Genomic DNA, 16,186 nt, shown 5'->3' on the forward strand with positions numbered 1-16,186 from the left:
TCGCACAATTGTCAAATCCCCTTTTGCATGGTTCATTACAGAGGAATTAAGGAAGCCAGTAATATAGGATGCTGACAATCAATTGTCTTCATAATTAACAAGGTCATTATGTCCTCATACAAAGGTTATGATAGTGGAACAGGCACCAGCAACATATACCATCACTACTACAAATATGACATTTAATGACAATATTTAGATGACATTTGCTCAAAAACGTCATTAAATACCTTTTCTATGACGTTTTCTAATAGAAACGTCATGGATCAAAATTTCGTCTCAAGTTTATGACGTTTTCGAAATGTCATTGTAAGTCTTACTATTTGATAACGTTTTTAAACTGTCATCACTCTTATGACGTTTTTCAAACGTCATTAAAAAAGTTTTCATGACGTTTGGTAAGTGTCATGAATGAGAATAGACCATGACGTTCTGAAAACATCATTAAAAAAGCTTTCATGACGTTTGGTAAGTGTCATGAATGAGAATAGGCCATGACTCATTAAAAAAGGTTTTCATGACGTTTGGTAAATGTCATGAATGAGAATAGGCCATGGCATTCTGTAAACGTCATGAAAAATGTTTTCATGACGTTTGGTAAGTGTCATGAATGAGAATAGGCCATGGCGTTCTGTAAACGTCATGACAAACGTTTTCATGACGTTTGGTAAGTGTCATGAATGAGAATAGGCCATGGCGTTCTGAAAACATCATTACAAAAGTTTTCATGACGTTTGGTAAGTGTCATGAATGAGAATAGGCCATGACGTTCTGAAAACGTCATTAAAAATATTTTCATGGCGTTTGGTAAGTGTCATGAATGACAATAGATATTTAGGATCTATCCCTGATAAAGTGAAGAAATATATGTAAAATCTTATTAAAAAAATTAAAAAATAGAAAAAACTCAGTAATTCTCTAGATGTAAATCTGTGTGAATAGAGATCTCCTCAAGGGAAATCTATGTGAGGAGAAATCCCCTCAAGGAGAATCCAGGTGAGGCGAAATATCTTCAAGGTGATGCTGTGTGAGAAATAATTCTCTAAATGCAAATCTGTGTAAGGAGAGATCTCCTCAAAACGAATATAGGTGAGGGAAAATCTCCTCAAAGCGAATTTGGGTAAAGAGTATTCCCTTCGAAGGAATCCGAGTGAGGAGTGGAGTCCAAGTGAGGGCAGAAATTCCCTGAAGACGAATCTAGACAAGGAGATTCATGATGAAGCAATTTCAAAAAGTAACATATTCACTTCATCTTTCTCAGGAATAATGAAGCTAATGTGTAGTCTGTGACTCCGGATAGTGTGACTCTACATTTACCTATAAAGGTAATTTTGAACATATCACCCAAAATGAAGACCACAGAACTAGAATAGCTGGTCATGGTGCTGACCACGGAACTAGAATAGCTAGTCATGATGCTCAAGAGAAGACCCGATATGGGAAGAGAACTAGAGGTGCAACTGATGATCAAAGTACCACATCCAATGTTTATTCATTGTCTTAAGTTTTTACTCTATCAGTTTAAGCACAGAGCGCAGTGAGACCTCAAATGAATCTCATGAAAGCAACAATTAATTTGACCACGACGCTTATGAATATAATGAATATGAAGAAGTACATGATCAGTCATGCAGTTGGATATAAGTCATAAAACCGAAAGTCCAAATTTTCATTTCGCGTCTTAGCCCAAATATTTTCATTTATATGTATATCCTTTTATTATTATTATTTTTAAGAATAGAAAGAGTGAAAGACACCTACCTTAGTCAGAAAAACAAAAAAAATTCTTCTACCCGCAAGAGTTCGCTCTACTGAATCTCTCCCTCACTCTATGAAGTCGCTCTGTTCCTTCTATCCATCGTCGCCTTCATCGCTTCTCTCATTGTAGTCAGGTAAGAACCCTAATTTTCAGATTGGGAATTGAATTGTCTGTATCAATTGGGTTTTCTCTCTTGCCTCTCTAGAGAGAGAAAGTAGATCTAAAATCAATTCCTCTGCCGCTCCCCCTTCTCCGAATTCCCGATCTGATTCAGCAGAGCGAAGCCCAGGTGTTGACAGCGAAGTCTCCTTCACTATAACCTATGACGCTGTGTTGATGACATTATCCGCTTCCCTCCAGTAAGTGTACCTCCACTTAGTTGTCTTGGGCATTCTCATATTTCACAATTCTCACTAAAGCTCAACCTTTTCTAGGTTTATGGAGTAATACAAGCGAGTGGTACAATGAGACTACAACTTTGAACAATGGGAATTCGGTTGAGTTCGATGGGTACATGAGGGTAGAAGTGGATACTGATGTTCTTTACAGGGCAAAGACGAGAGTGGAAACGTTCTATAATTTGACAAAGGATTGCAAGGATGGAGTCTTTACATGCTGACCAGGTTTTTTTCCATTGTTTGATTCACTTCTGAAATGATGCTATTCAGCTTGTTTGATTCACTTCTGAAATGATGCTGACCAGGTTTTTTTTCCATTGTCAGGCTTCTTGTTGTTTTCGCTTATTTCATCATTATATTGATGGTTGGCTATTCCAGTTGGTCACGGTAAGCCTATATGTTGTACTATATATAGATTCAACTCATTTTGAGTCACCTACACATCAATATTATTTCTTACAACTTCTTAGCTGTTTGTGCAATGCTCACATCTATTTCACATGTGAGCAAGATAAGCAGAAAATATTTGAAAGTGAGGTTGAGGTCCTTGAGCATATACATTTACATTTACCTGGAACCCACAGAAATTAGTTGTGCGAATGACACTTTTGAAAATTTTGCACAAGAGATGCCTAACATAGCGTTATAATGCTCTGTTTCTCTTCAACACATGTTGTATCACTTGAGTCATTATTGGCTACCAGTCCTAGTTTTGCAAAAGGCTTGAAGGGGTCATCATACATATACATACATATATATATATATATATATATATATATATATATATATGTACTCTACTTATACTCTAGTTTGCAGAATGCTTAAGGGGCATTTTACCAGTCTGTTGATGGCTTTATAATGATGCCACTGTCGTTGGAGAGGAATATACTCTAGTGATAGAATCATTATATTGTTTTGAGCCTCTGGGTAAATTTAACTATAGAAACTTTGTTCATCTATTACTCTAATGCATAAGGGCTTGGGTCTATATACCTATTGGCAATTGATTTGATAATAGGAAGATAGCCTTGGAAATCCTTTAGGAGATCTGGAAACAATCTTCCTTTATATTTATTTATTTATTTTTAGTTTTTTGTTTTAAAGCATATAGAAATGACATCTTCAGACAATTAGTTCATCTCCATTTTCAATTTTTCATGGCTATTTTATTTATATTTTTAATAGCAATGCGTTCATGTTCGTTTTCATGTCTAGTACTACTTTCTTATATTTCTTCTGCTTTGTGTGTAAGACGAAGCATATTCTATTATGTGGTTTCGATTTGAAGCAGCTGATTCTTATTCTTATTATTAATATATTTTTTACTTTATTGCATAGGTCTGGAGTTAAGATCAAGTCTTCAAACACGGTAACTTCACTAACCATGATTTTTATTTTCAGTTTTTTACTTTCGGTTTAGTAATTATACTGTCAGAAGTTGATTAGGATACATGAGTAGAAGAGGTGGTCAATGTGTACTCATTTTGCCTGTTGGTTCTTTGGCAGGTATTGGAAACACGGAGAGGGTTGGCCTTTTGCACAGTTTTTCCAACTTTTCATTTTAGTTTTGATACTCTTTGGATGTAGTTGATATGAATAATAACATTTACTGAATATATTGAGGTTGTAGTGAAAATATTGATTCTCAATTAGCTTGTTATTCGATCTTACATATCAATATTGTTTTTATGGTGATATGTATCTGTAACAAGAAAAAGAAAATTCTAATTTTAATTCAGATTTTTTTTTTTGAAACAATTAAAAAATTTAATGGCATTTGATAAATGTCATAAAAAAAGTTGCATGACGTTTAGTAAACGTCATTGAATATCTTTCCATGACGTTTAGTAAACGTCATTGAAATATGTTCTATGACGTTTTCTAACTATCATGAAAAACTTTCTATGACGTTTTCTAACTGTCATTGAAATACTTTCTATGACGTTTTCTAACTGTCATGAACATACTTTCTATGACGTTTTCGAATTGTCATCGATTCATGCCACATAAGACGGCACCAGTAGAGACGACGTTCTGCATGACGTTTGAAAAACGTCATAAAATGTTTTTTATGACGTTTGAAAAATGTCATTGAATGTTTTTGTGTAGTAGTGCATTAAGAAAGTTATTAAAGGTAAGTTCTTCATTTAATAAGGTGTGTTAACTTACCTCCTGAAACATCTAAAGTAACTGCTACAGCTCACTCATCTCATACATCCTTGAGCCTGTGCGCCGATACCCCATACGCAAACTGAACATTTTAACCCTTTTACTAATGAAACAGTTGACAACACATGTGCAAGCAAAAGTGGAGGTTAAAACTATTGCAGCAATAGCTAAGACATCTTTCTTATGTGAGCGGGAGGGATGTGAGGCAGGAGAAAGCGGCACAGCTATAGCTGTATCTCCTAGAGGGATGTAGCAGTTATCCCCAGTCAAAGCCACTCGCTCAGGATAATACCAGTTTATAGTTTGCACAAGATCTTTCCTAAACGTGATATCTGCTTTCACATGTCTGAGCATGTCTCTCCCCACAATATCATCATTGTACCTGACATTCATATAAAACACGGGTTTGGATTATCACAAGTTGATGAATATTACCAGATTGATGAATACAATAACCACCAAAGTGAGATACCAAACAAAGAAAATAAATACCCGAGATTTATGTTCTAATTGTTGAATATATTTGTAAAATTTTGATTACTTCTTCTTTGTATTTGAACAAAATATAATCGAAACCACAACTTGTTGATTTGATTAATTTGCAGTAGCAAATGAAGCATGAACATATCAACTTAACCCAACAAACTTGTGTACTTGAGTTTCACTTCCCTTATACAGGGTACAAGATTAACCTACAAAATATCTAAGATGAAAACATATTAAACTAGATTAAAAGTACTTTAGATACAAAATATCTAGCTTAATTTGAGTGGAGCAAACAATAATACAAGTTGCTGTAAAATATCTTTCACTGCAGCTAAGACTTTCACAGCAGCATGTTTTGAGACAACGAACATACTCAACCTTTGCGAACAGACTTAGTTATTCTGCGAACTATTATTTGCGAACACTACTTCTCAGCGAACTCGCTTCTTACTTTTCCCCGCAGTGACGTGATCCTCGCGAACGCACTTTTAGCAAACATTCGATATGAACTTACTTCGCGAACTTTTCGCTGAGGTGACTTTATCTCGCGAACGCACTGATCTCGCGAACGCACTTTAGTGAACATTCGCGGATGAAGTAGAAAAACATTAATTCTATCACTAATCCATGCACGCCAATGACACCATTGACAACTGGATGTTTAATCATCAAGTTCCAATTTTTGAGATCTGCAGACCCATGATTCGTAACTGATATCTGATGATATATGAGCTGTTGTTAGGATTAAAAAAAAAAAAAAAAACAGAACAACAATTCTGAATGGCTAGGTATCATATGGAACACTCTAAAACATAAAGGCAAAAGCCTTCCAAATCTCCAGTTATGTATCATCACCTAAACCTGCCATTCGAACATTGAATTTTTCAGCACATTCCACGTAATCAATAGTTCACAAGAATTTTGACAAATAATCCCTGCTATATATTTTAGAACTCTTAGGTCCTCTACTGCAACAGGGAAGAGAACATCAACATGTTAGTTGAGGAGTACAAAGGAATCCACCAAAGGAAACATAAAAAATTGGTACAAAGGAATCCACCTTTCGCACTTGGGAAGTACTTGTCCTTTGCTGCTGAAAGCTGCTATGACAATACCACATCGTGGCAGTTTTGGAAGGACTTCAGGTACATAAACACACACAATATTCCATGACCCTAAAAGACCAAACATTTACTTTAGATTTATTTATTTTAAATAGCTCGTAAATAGGAATTTATAAAACTTTGTTTCTTTCAAAAAAAAAAAAAAAAAAACTTTGTGAGAACCCGTCCCAAAAAGTATAATTGAAAATACTAACATCATTGGCACAAATTTCTTTTTGAAATAAAATTAAACAATTAGAAATCTTGCTGTCCCAAGAAAAGAAAACAAAGGTACTACGAACTTACAACAACTAGTACACAATAGAAACCAACATTTGGTACAGAAATTATATTGGTTCTTACAAAAGAACAACGAAAGTAAAGAAAGGAAATACTCTATCGCTAAGCACACAGTCCCAACCCTTTTAACCCAAAACTTTCTTAAGAGCAAGTCCACCGGTTTGTTTTTGACCGGTCACCAGCTAGATTTGGTGAGGTGGTGACCAGCCAAACACCAAAACTTGCTTCCACCGGGCCTTCCTTGACCAGTCAATATCTGGCCTTTCTTGACTGAGTCGAAGAAAAAGGGCAAAGCCCTGACTAAAATTATGACAAGTCGAAGGAGACGCCAGCTCAGCCCAAAGCCGGACGTGGCCGACGTCAGCGATAAACAAGCAGAGAGAGACGCGGTTGACTCGTTTGTCGCCTAGCGACAAGAATTGGGCGGAAGAGAGGAGGCGTTTGTCACTGGAGGACGATTTGCTTCTCCTGGAGTTGCTTCGATCTCGGCCTGGGGGCAGCGTCTGGGAGGGATGACGCCACGGAGCGGCCGGACGAGGTGAGGCGACCTCGGGGGAGCTGGGTCCATGGACGGAGGACACTGGAGGAGGGCCAGGTAGGGGGGGGGGGGGCGAGAGAGAAAGAGAGCCTGAGGGAGGAAATGAAAAAAAGAAAAATTTTCGTCCTTTGAAACAAAACAGAATTTTTGTTGTTGTTGCTATTTATAGAAAATTTTCATATTTTAAAAATTCATAATAAATTCATACGAACTCCGAATATTACGTTCCATATATGCACGAGATCGTATCGACGAGCTTTACAACTTTCATGAAGGAAGTTTTTTCAAATTCAGAACGTATAAAAAGTCAATTTTCACGACCCCATAAATAACGTTTGTTTCGAAAATAAAAATCAATTAGAAGCCGAATTTCTCATACAACAACTGAATAACGTTGTATTGTACTTATTCTTAGTTTTTCATTTATGTAAGAAAAATTGATGAACAGTGAAAAATGAACAGTCTTGACCGGTCAAGAAAAAAGCTGGTGCTAACCCATGTCCAGTGGCAGTGAACAGTAACTTGACTGGTCGACGCCTTGACTTTTCGACCTTGACATTTCTTGACTACAGTGGCAGTGAACATTTCTTGAGTTCACCTGTAGTCAATAAATGTCAAGGTCGAAAAGTCAAGGCGTCGACCAGTCAAGTTACTGTTCACTGCCACTGGACATGGGTTAGCACCCTTTTTTTTTCTTGACCGGTCAAGACTATTCATTATTTTATTTTTCATTGTTCATTATTTTTTTACAGTTTTATTTCATTATTTATTGTGTAACTATGAAATATAATTTTTGGGTGAGATGTAAAATAAATGGAGGGTGTTTATAGAGAAATATTTAGAATTTTTAACAATATTTTCTCTTACCGTTTTGTTACAGTTACAACCCTATATATACATATAATTGCACCACCGTTGGATCTGAACATTAATTGAAAACAACGGCCCAGATTAAGGCCATGACGTCTCACTCTCTCTTTAATTGGCCGCTGACGTCACCCATGTGGCCTGATGGGCTGAGCTGGCTTGCTTCTTCGCCTGGGCAAGCAGTATGTCAAGGCCATGACATTTTTCTTGGCCTGGGTCAAAAAAGACCATCTTTTGTCCAGTCAAAAAGGGACTGGTGGAAGGTGCTTTTTCAATATACCCGGTCAACACATCATCAAAATGACTTTTTTGCCCAGTTAAGCATACTGCTGCACTTGCTTTAATGGTTTGTATTTTCATAGGGCAATGTGATTGTCAACAGCCATAACTGCTTCTCACATTCCACACGGGAGTTATTAGACACAAAACCACACAATTTATATCAATCATGTCAAATGCACCCTGCACCTAATGATTTCCTCAAAAGCACCATTGTGGCAGTCATTCCCTCACAACAATGCACATGAAAATCATTAAGTTTGAGTCTCTTATAATTAGGTTATTGCGAAGCATCACTTCAGCATAAGTACTACACAAAGTCACAAACAATGCTAAACAATATTTATATGCAAACAAAACCAAAATCTGGAAAATTATACATTATGAATCTATTAACATAAAAGCAGTATAAAGTAATTCAATAGACTAACAAATTCTAAGCGATATAGAACTTAGAACAAGATTCTGATTCATGCCGAAACCATAAACCCTATGTGAATTCTCACGTTCAAAATGTGATAATTAGTTTAGCTCGTAGAATTATTAAAAAAATTATAAGATCTTTCGAGGTAAGGATGGAGATCTGGGCCCCCTTTACTTTTGTTCTCTAGGGTTATGGTTTTATTGGATAGATATTTTGATCCAGTAGGTAAATTTCGCTTTCCATTTTTTGTAGCTGAAAAAAATTTAAAACTTCAAAATTCTTGTAATTAGCCAAGTGGTGAGGGTGCTTCAAATTTGGGTTGAAATTAGAATAGACTAGCGAAATGGCCCGCACGATGCTGCAGGTTTTTTCGCTTCCTAAATTTTATACGTACTAAATTGATCAAGAAGAAAGACATGTCAGTCTTCGAACAATTTTTAAAGGGTCAAAATTGATTTTTATTTTAGCACCCTAGATATGCAGCTTTGCTGAAGAGAGTAGAGTATGAATTATCAAGAATACTAACAGTAAATAAGGCACTTTTAAAGTTTTGAGAATCTCGATTTTTAAACTTGGAAGGTATCTTGAACATGGAGTAGAGCTTTATAAAACATGTCTTTGCTTGTGAGGAGCAATCCTTGAGTGGCAAGTCATCCCTCATAGCAAACAAGAATCGAAGCACCTCTTGGTTGTCCACTGGAATTTCCTAAAAGACATTCAACAGATTCCCGATATAGCTTAATCTCTGCAAGTTTTGTCAAAAGTATCATAGTACCTGCCAAGTATAGTCCCATTGTTAGATCATAATTCATATATATATATATATATATATATATATATATATATATAGATTTTATCCAGAGCGGAACTCCACTTTGAAATTAACATGTGAAGTTCGAGTTTTGGGTCACTTTTCGGTCGCATATCCACATCTCGACCGTTCAGTTTTTAGGTACTATTGTATAGATCATCTCTACAAATTTTCAGTCAAATTGATGATCGTTAAGGTATCTAACTCGCTTAAACCAATGGATGGACTGAATCTGTCAACCTGAATCGTACTAGCTTTAAGGCAATTATCAATGCCTTAATGATAATCATTTTGGCTGAAAATTTGCAGAGACGATCCATACACTAGTACCTAAAAATTGAACGGTCGAGATATGTATATGCGACCGAAAAGTGACCCAAAACTCGAACTTCACACATTAATTTTCAAAGCGGAGCTCCGCTCTGGATAGAATCTGTATATATATATATATATATATATATATATATATATTTGTGCCATAAATCATGGAAATTACTTGTTTTAAAAATCCAATTTAGTGTTGACTAATCTAATTCCATGTTTTGTAGAAAATCTTAACAATCGGAGAAAAAGTGAAATTCCGACGAATTTTCCATGCACCACCACTTTTGGAGGCACAAGTACTTTGTGAAGCAATCACAGAAAATTAGGAGTTTAAATGGAGCAATGAAGTCATGGACCATGAAGTACTGATGCAAAGGACTAAGTTTGCTCACTTCTTTGGCCGGAAATTACAAGGGAAGTTCATGGAAATTGTTATGCAAAATAGTTGCTCCTTCTCGCATTCTCCCAACTTCATATTTACTTTAAGAATAGCACAGGCAAAATGCGTTCACGATTAGCTTTTTTTATACCCCACCCCTCCCCGCTCTTGGTGGGGTTTGAACACATGACCTCTTAAATGGGAAGTCATTGTCTTACCACCTCACTAAACACATGCACCCATGATTTCACGATCAGTATTCGTACCATAAACTAGAATTAAACAATAGTTTGCATTTGTGTTTTACATGAGAATTATATTCACTTCTAGCTCATTTGAAGGAATATACACGTTATCTTTTTAAGAAATAGGTCGGCTCAATCAAACCCTACTCGAAAATGCTTGAGTCAATCAGCCGTAAAGCGTCTAGCTGCTGAAAAAAAAAAAAAAAAAAAAAAAAAATTCACCTCTCTCGAGCCATTTTAGTAAAATCGGGGGGGGGGGGGGGGGGGGTTTTGCTCATCCTACACATCCTCTTCAAGACTTCAAAAACCCCTTCGCTTGTTACTCCTCTCTCTCTCCCGTTCACAAAATCACAACCCATCTTTCTTAGCCAACAATGAAACCTTCCAACCTCCTAAACCCTCAGACCCTTAAACCCCAAAATCTCAGACCCATTTTCCTCACAAGTCACAACCCAATCCCCATCTCTCTCTTTACTCACCCAACCCAACACAATCCCCATCGGCGTTGTTTTGGACTTGCTGGTGAGTGCTTGCCGTGAATTGAAGAGGGCTGGTGACGCTTTTGTGAGTGCGTTAAATTGATGACGAGTGACAATGTTATGCCTAGGACTAAGACTTGTAATGAATTGTTGAGTTTGTTTTTGAAATTGAATCGAACCGAGAGGGCTTGGGTTTTGTATGCTGTCCAGTGTTTGTATTTTTAACATCATGATTGATTAATGTGTTGTGTAAAGAAGGCAAGCTGAACAAGGCAAAGTAGTTTCTTGGGTTTATGGAGATTTTGGGGATTAAGCCTACTGTTGTTACCTATAATACTATCATTCATGGGCTTTGTCTGAGAGGCAGAGTTGGAGGGGCTCAGATGATTTTTGGTGCTATGAGAGGTAGGGGAGTTCAGCCGGATTCTTACACATATGGATTGCTTATTGGTGGGATGTGTAAGGAAAGAAGACTTGATGAAGCGTCTGGTTTTTTTGATAAAATGCTGGAAATTGGGCTGCTTCCATGTGCTGTTACTTGTTTCACATTGATTGATGGTTATTGCAATAAGGGTGATCTGGACAGGGCTTTCGGTTATAGAGATGAGATGGTGAACAAGGGAAACTTATACATCGCTTATTTATGTTTTTGAGTAAAAGGAAGAGAATGAATGACGCAGATGACTTGTTTGAAAAGTTACCGTGTAAGGGTGTTCTGCCGGATCTTGTGATGTTCAATACCTTGATTGATGGTCATTTGTAATTCACTTTTCAAAATTTGGATGCAGTGGTTATTTATACGCGTTTATAATTCGCTTTTCTTTGCTTCTGTTTCTAATAGTTGGATCTAAAGAGAAATGAGATGAGGTGCATATATGGGAAAACAGTATGCTTTGAGAGGCAATCAAACTTCTAAGTTGGTGAGCAATTTAATTTTTTCAGATTTTAGTATTAATGTTGTTCTATGTTTCCTTCTGTTTCCAGCTTCAATTTTAGATCTGCTGTTGCTACTCCTTCCATTTTGAATTCTTGCTCATTTTGAACCTCTTCGATTTTCAATTAATTCACTGAGGTATCTACAGCAAGATTGTTGTTTTGCTTATGGATGTTTGTTTTAGTATTTCATTTCTGTTAAATTCAAGGTTAGAAGATCGTTGGAATATTGACAATTGTCAACTCCTTAATCTTTATTGTTTTGTGAATCTGTATGCCTTACTATATCAATGCTGCTTTTTATTTCAAAATCACCATCTGCCATAGAGACAATCCTTTAGATCTGTATGAATTCAATAGGAATTCGTCTTTGAAAAGAACATTCCCAAGATTAATGTTCTGCATTTTGAGAATGTCATTCATGTTGCTTATTTCTTCAATACGTCCTATTTCATATTGTTTGACCTCTGATATCAAAACTAACGCTTTTATCTGAACATAACAGTTTAACCATAACAGAAGTTTCACCATAACAGTCTGAACATAACAGAGTCAACTATATAAATAACTATGTTATGTTATAATGCTCTTTTGTCTGAATTGGATGTTAGTTTTGGTATCAGAGGTCAAAATTAACATCTAACTTTCAGGGTGACATCAAAATTGCATCAAACTAGAATTCTGATGTTCACATTGTGTGAACACCAAATGAATCAAATATTTATGTATGTCTGACCTCTGATATCAAAACTAAATCTCCTTTATCTGTCTAAAAATCAATTCACCTAAAATTAATTTTCCATAATTTGCAGTCGTTGTAAAACCTCAGGCACTGCAATAGAAAAGAGAAGAAGGCGAATCAGTTTCATCTCCAATTTCACAGGTGAAACTTCAATCTTTTACTCTCTGCCTTTTCTCATCTAAGTATATTGCTTGCTTTCTAAAATCATCAAGTAATTGGTCCTGTGCTCATTGGATTGATAGGCCACAAATGTGACCATTTTTGCAATGCTTTGTATATATAAATACTATAGTTGTGATGGTCATTTACTCCACAGGATTATGGTACGAATCTTCTGATATTGACATTGATAATTGTGGGAGATGTGTGGGTTCTTTACTAGATGAATGTTTTGAAATTAATGCGTTGCCATTTGTTTTTTTTTTTTTTTTCCTTTTTCTGCAGAACAATCCTCATTGAACAAAATCAGGAGTAGGTTTCCTTCATCTGCATATACATGATTACCTCCTATGTTTAACATACAGAGTTTCTTGAACTAAGTGGGCACTAATTACAGATTTACAGTTATCATGATTTGACTGTAAAAACTCAAGAGGAAGCTAATGAAGTCAGGATCAGTAAAATGCCAAATGGTCTTCATAATTGTTGTATTCATAATTGAAAAAAAAAAATATATATATATATATATTTTTGGGTATTCTTAGGTTGTTTACTGTAGTATCATCATATTTGTTTGCTGCAGTTTATTTTCAACAATCCTATGAGTACTTTACGGGCCTGAAAAATCTTTGCTGAAATCGTATTTTTGTTTCATGTCATTATCTAATTCAATGGTTGAAGGAAATGAATTCCAATCTCGCATCTTTAATTACTGATAAAACTAGATTGCCTAAAATTTTTGCTTCTATATTCATAGGATCCCTACAATCTTTCTGAACATTTCATCTTTTCCGCAAATTTTCCTATATGAATGATATAAATTGCTTTGCTTTTCTTTTGTCTTTGGAGCAAACACACCTTTATAGCTTATGACTTCATAATTAATTAAATGACATTTTCAGGTTATTAATAGCCTTATTCCAGGTCTTCAGAATGCTTTCTTGATTGTACTGGTAAGAGCTCTTGGCTGCCTATTGTATCTATATAAGCACCTATTCTAATAGCATGTGTGTGTTTGTGCCTGTAGTATATGTTGTGCTTTCCTTTACTTGACAGAGATTTCCTATCCTTCAATCAAGATTTTGAGTTGCTAACTATTTTTGTATCAATATCCTAGCTTCTGGAGAGAGCACTTGAAGAATGTGGTGATGATTTGGATTCAGCTATCAGAAGTTTGAATGAGCTACGCTTAAGTTCTGCTGCAAATAAATCTGGTGCAGCATCAGAAGCAAGTCGGCAACCCCATGCACAAGGTATGAATAGTTTCTTTTCTTGACATCTTGAACTTCAGCCTCACTGATGGAAATAACCATATTGCTTCTATGTGTCTTTGGTTGTAGTACAATGTTTCCTGTAAGTGCAACTTTCATAAAGAGAGTTAATTTGTTGTCTCGGTTATGTAACATTTGTTACATCTTGCACAAAGAACCAGTGCGATTTTCTTTTGATAGTGGGTCTACAAGATTGTGCTCATCTTGATATATGTTACCGGGATCACTAATGTATACACTTTGAATTTCATTCAGCTTTTTTGTTTTATAGTAAAAAAAAAAAAAAACTTTTTTTTTCTTCTTCTTCTTACTCGCTTACCTTGCTTTGCGTTAGCTGATTGTTCATGTATATGGGGCCTATTAGTTCTAAATTCAACATGGTCTTATTAAGTTTTTAAGGGACAATCTGTTTCCTCAAACTAGCATGACAGATTAAAATGTAAAATCTACATCCTTAATTTTGAAACTTGCGACTATCAGTATCTACATCTTCTTTCAATTGACATCTATAGTTATTTGATATGGAACTTCTTATGCTGTACTGAGATTCGGTGTATCAGCGAGACATTCTGTCTTTGTGAAGGGCAGTGATATTGGCGTACATGTAGTTATTGTTTTATTGTACTAAGCAGTTGCATAGGTTTTTTTTTTTGTCCAGGACCAGTTTTTTTTACCCTCTTCTATTTTGTTGGTATATAGTATAAGTTTGCTGTTGCTCCTTTACGTTTGTGTCTGGGAAGTGTTGTGAATTGCTTTGTGGTATAGAAATGATATGATAACTCATGAAAGCTGTATGATTCCAAAGCAACTTTTCAACTGTCTAAAAATATGAAGTTGGTTTTAAATTTGGGAAAACTACAAACTTAATTTCTTCTGCCATGAAATCATAGTAGAGATTGGAAGTTATTATGAAATGGAATTTTTATTTTTCCGCTGTGTTTACTTTGCAATTGAAGGGATTGCTGACATTTTATATTATGCAGGGCAAGCACTACCCTGGAACTCTGTTGATTGCTCTTGCTGGAAGGGTTGTCTTTTTGAAGCATCTTTCTTCTGGCTTGCTTTTGGTCACTGTTTAGTTGAGTTTTTCTTAACTGAGAGAGAGATTGTTTTTACTTTTCGTTACCAAGTAGTGCCTTTTGATCAATGTACATGTAGTTTGTTATGTTTAGTGTGTTTGTGCTGCAGATTTTAGAATATGTAAAACGATGTGTAATGTATTTAATATTTGTAAATGCAGTATTTCTAAGCTAAACCATATTGACAAGCAGCATCGCGCGGGCCTTATTACCTAGTTATACTTGAGTTTTGATATGATTGGAATTGATGAAAATAAGGCCATCTCCATAAAGACAGTAATGTTGCCAAGTTACTTACAGCTGGAGAATCTGTCATTTTCTGTAGTAAATGTGTTTTTGCTATCTAGTTGTAGTTCAATAACTTTTATAGATCTTGGTACATGCTTTAGAGCAGGCATATTCAGTCACTTGTTTCCTTTCAGTTCTAACTCTAACAACACATAACTACTTCAAAACGAATATGGACTGGATTAATCACTTGTTTCCTTATTACTGTAACGAATGGAATACAATGCACCCACACAACATCCCCATACATGTAACCCTCATCAAACAGTATTTCATTGATGTAAACCAAATAACCGACCTTAAAAGTACACGATTGAATACAGAGAGCCAACCCTTTGTTTTCCCAATTGGAGTTTTGAGGAATTTCAATGCAAAACTCATGCCTTATATTATTCACATCCCAACTCTGACGGCAGGTGAACCAGTTTGGAACTGGAGCTCTTGCTGGAAATTCTACTTGGAATTCTTCAGATTACGCACAAGAGCCGTCAATTTCTCTGCCTCTCCCATCAATTTTTTGGTTCCCGCTTACTGTGTCTCTTCTTGGGCACATGAAATAGTCGCTTGTCAACTTCAACCTCTGATACTACTCCACGAGCCAGATTGTCGCAGAGTCTCCAGCAGGCAACCAAAGAGATTCAGAGTTTCCAAAGATTTCATGTTGATCCTCTTTTGAAACATCTGCAGCTTTTCACAACCGAGGAGTTTCAAAATGACGAGCTTATCGATCAACTTCACCTAGATCATTACAATCAGACAACTCCAAATACTCTAAGCTTGTTAATCCAGACAAGTCGGGAATTCTTGTTAGACCATTACAGAACCACAATTTGATAGATTTCAAATATCGCAGATTCTGTTTGGGAGAAAGAGAATATGTTAAAATGATCGATGAGTTAAAATATGTGTAAAAAGTGATCGAATTCTTTCAAATACTTTCAATCCCTCGTTCACTAGTGCAGTGCAGGGCCCACCCATATGCAATATACCAATTAAGTTTCCTCGGATTAAGGCAACTCTCCATCCAGTCAAGGACCCTCAACTGGTTGGGAAGATAATCCACGTCCTCTCCACAAAGCTTCTCGATCATAATCGACTTTAAAAATTTGAAGATTTTTCAAATTTGTGAAGCTTCCGCCGTTCAACCATATCT

General features: G+C 36.0%; 2 long non-coding RNA genes across 6 annotated transcripts; both read left to right on the forward strand.

The window, feature by feature from the left end:
• The first annotated feature begins 1,735 nt into the window (after positions 1-1,735).
• Positions 1,736-3,891, forward strand: LOC112174026. 2 transcript variants are annotated; one of them, XR_002925813.2, is made up of 6 exons: positions 1,736-1,892; positions 2,037-2,118; positions 2,194-2,382; positions 2,482-2,544; positions 3,496-3,526; positions 3,664-3,891. It is a non-coding gene; the product is annotated as an uncharacterized LOC112174026 (long non-coding RNA). The 2 variants fall into 2 exon arrangements; XR_002925812.2 differs by having other exon boundaries at positions 1,746-2,118.
• A 6,473-nt stretch (positions 3,892-10,364) lies between these two features.
• On the forward strand, positions 10,365-14,953 carry LOC112173050. Of its 4 annotated transcripts, none has more exons than XR_005801207.1 (6): positions 10,365-11,481; positions 12,307-12,377; positions 12,681-12,707; positions 13,298-13,348; positions 13,513-13,648; positions 14,650-14,953. It is a non-coding gene; the product is annotated as an uncharacterized LOC112173050 (long non-coding RNA). The 4 variants fall into 4 exon arrangements; XR_002925452.2 differs by lacking the exon at positions 12,681-12,707 and having other exon boundaries at positions 10,365-11,265; positions 11,403-11,481; XR_002925450.2 differs by having other exon boundaries at positions 12,681-13,348.
• The last annotated feature ends 1,233 nt before the right edge of the window (positions 14,954-16,186 follow it).

This window comes from Rosa chinensis, chromosome 6 (assembly GCF_002994745.2).
Source record: "Rosa chinensis cultivar Old Blush chromosome 6, RchiOBHm-V2, whole genome shotgun sequence".
NCBI lineage: Eukaryota > Viridiplantae > Streptophyta > Magnoliopsida > Rosales > Rosaceae > Rosa > Rosa chinensis.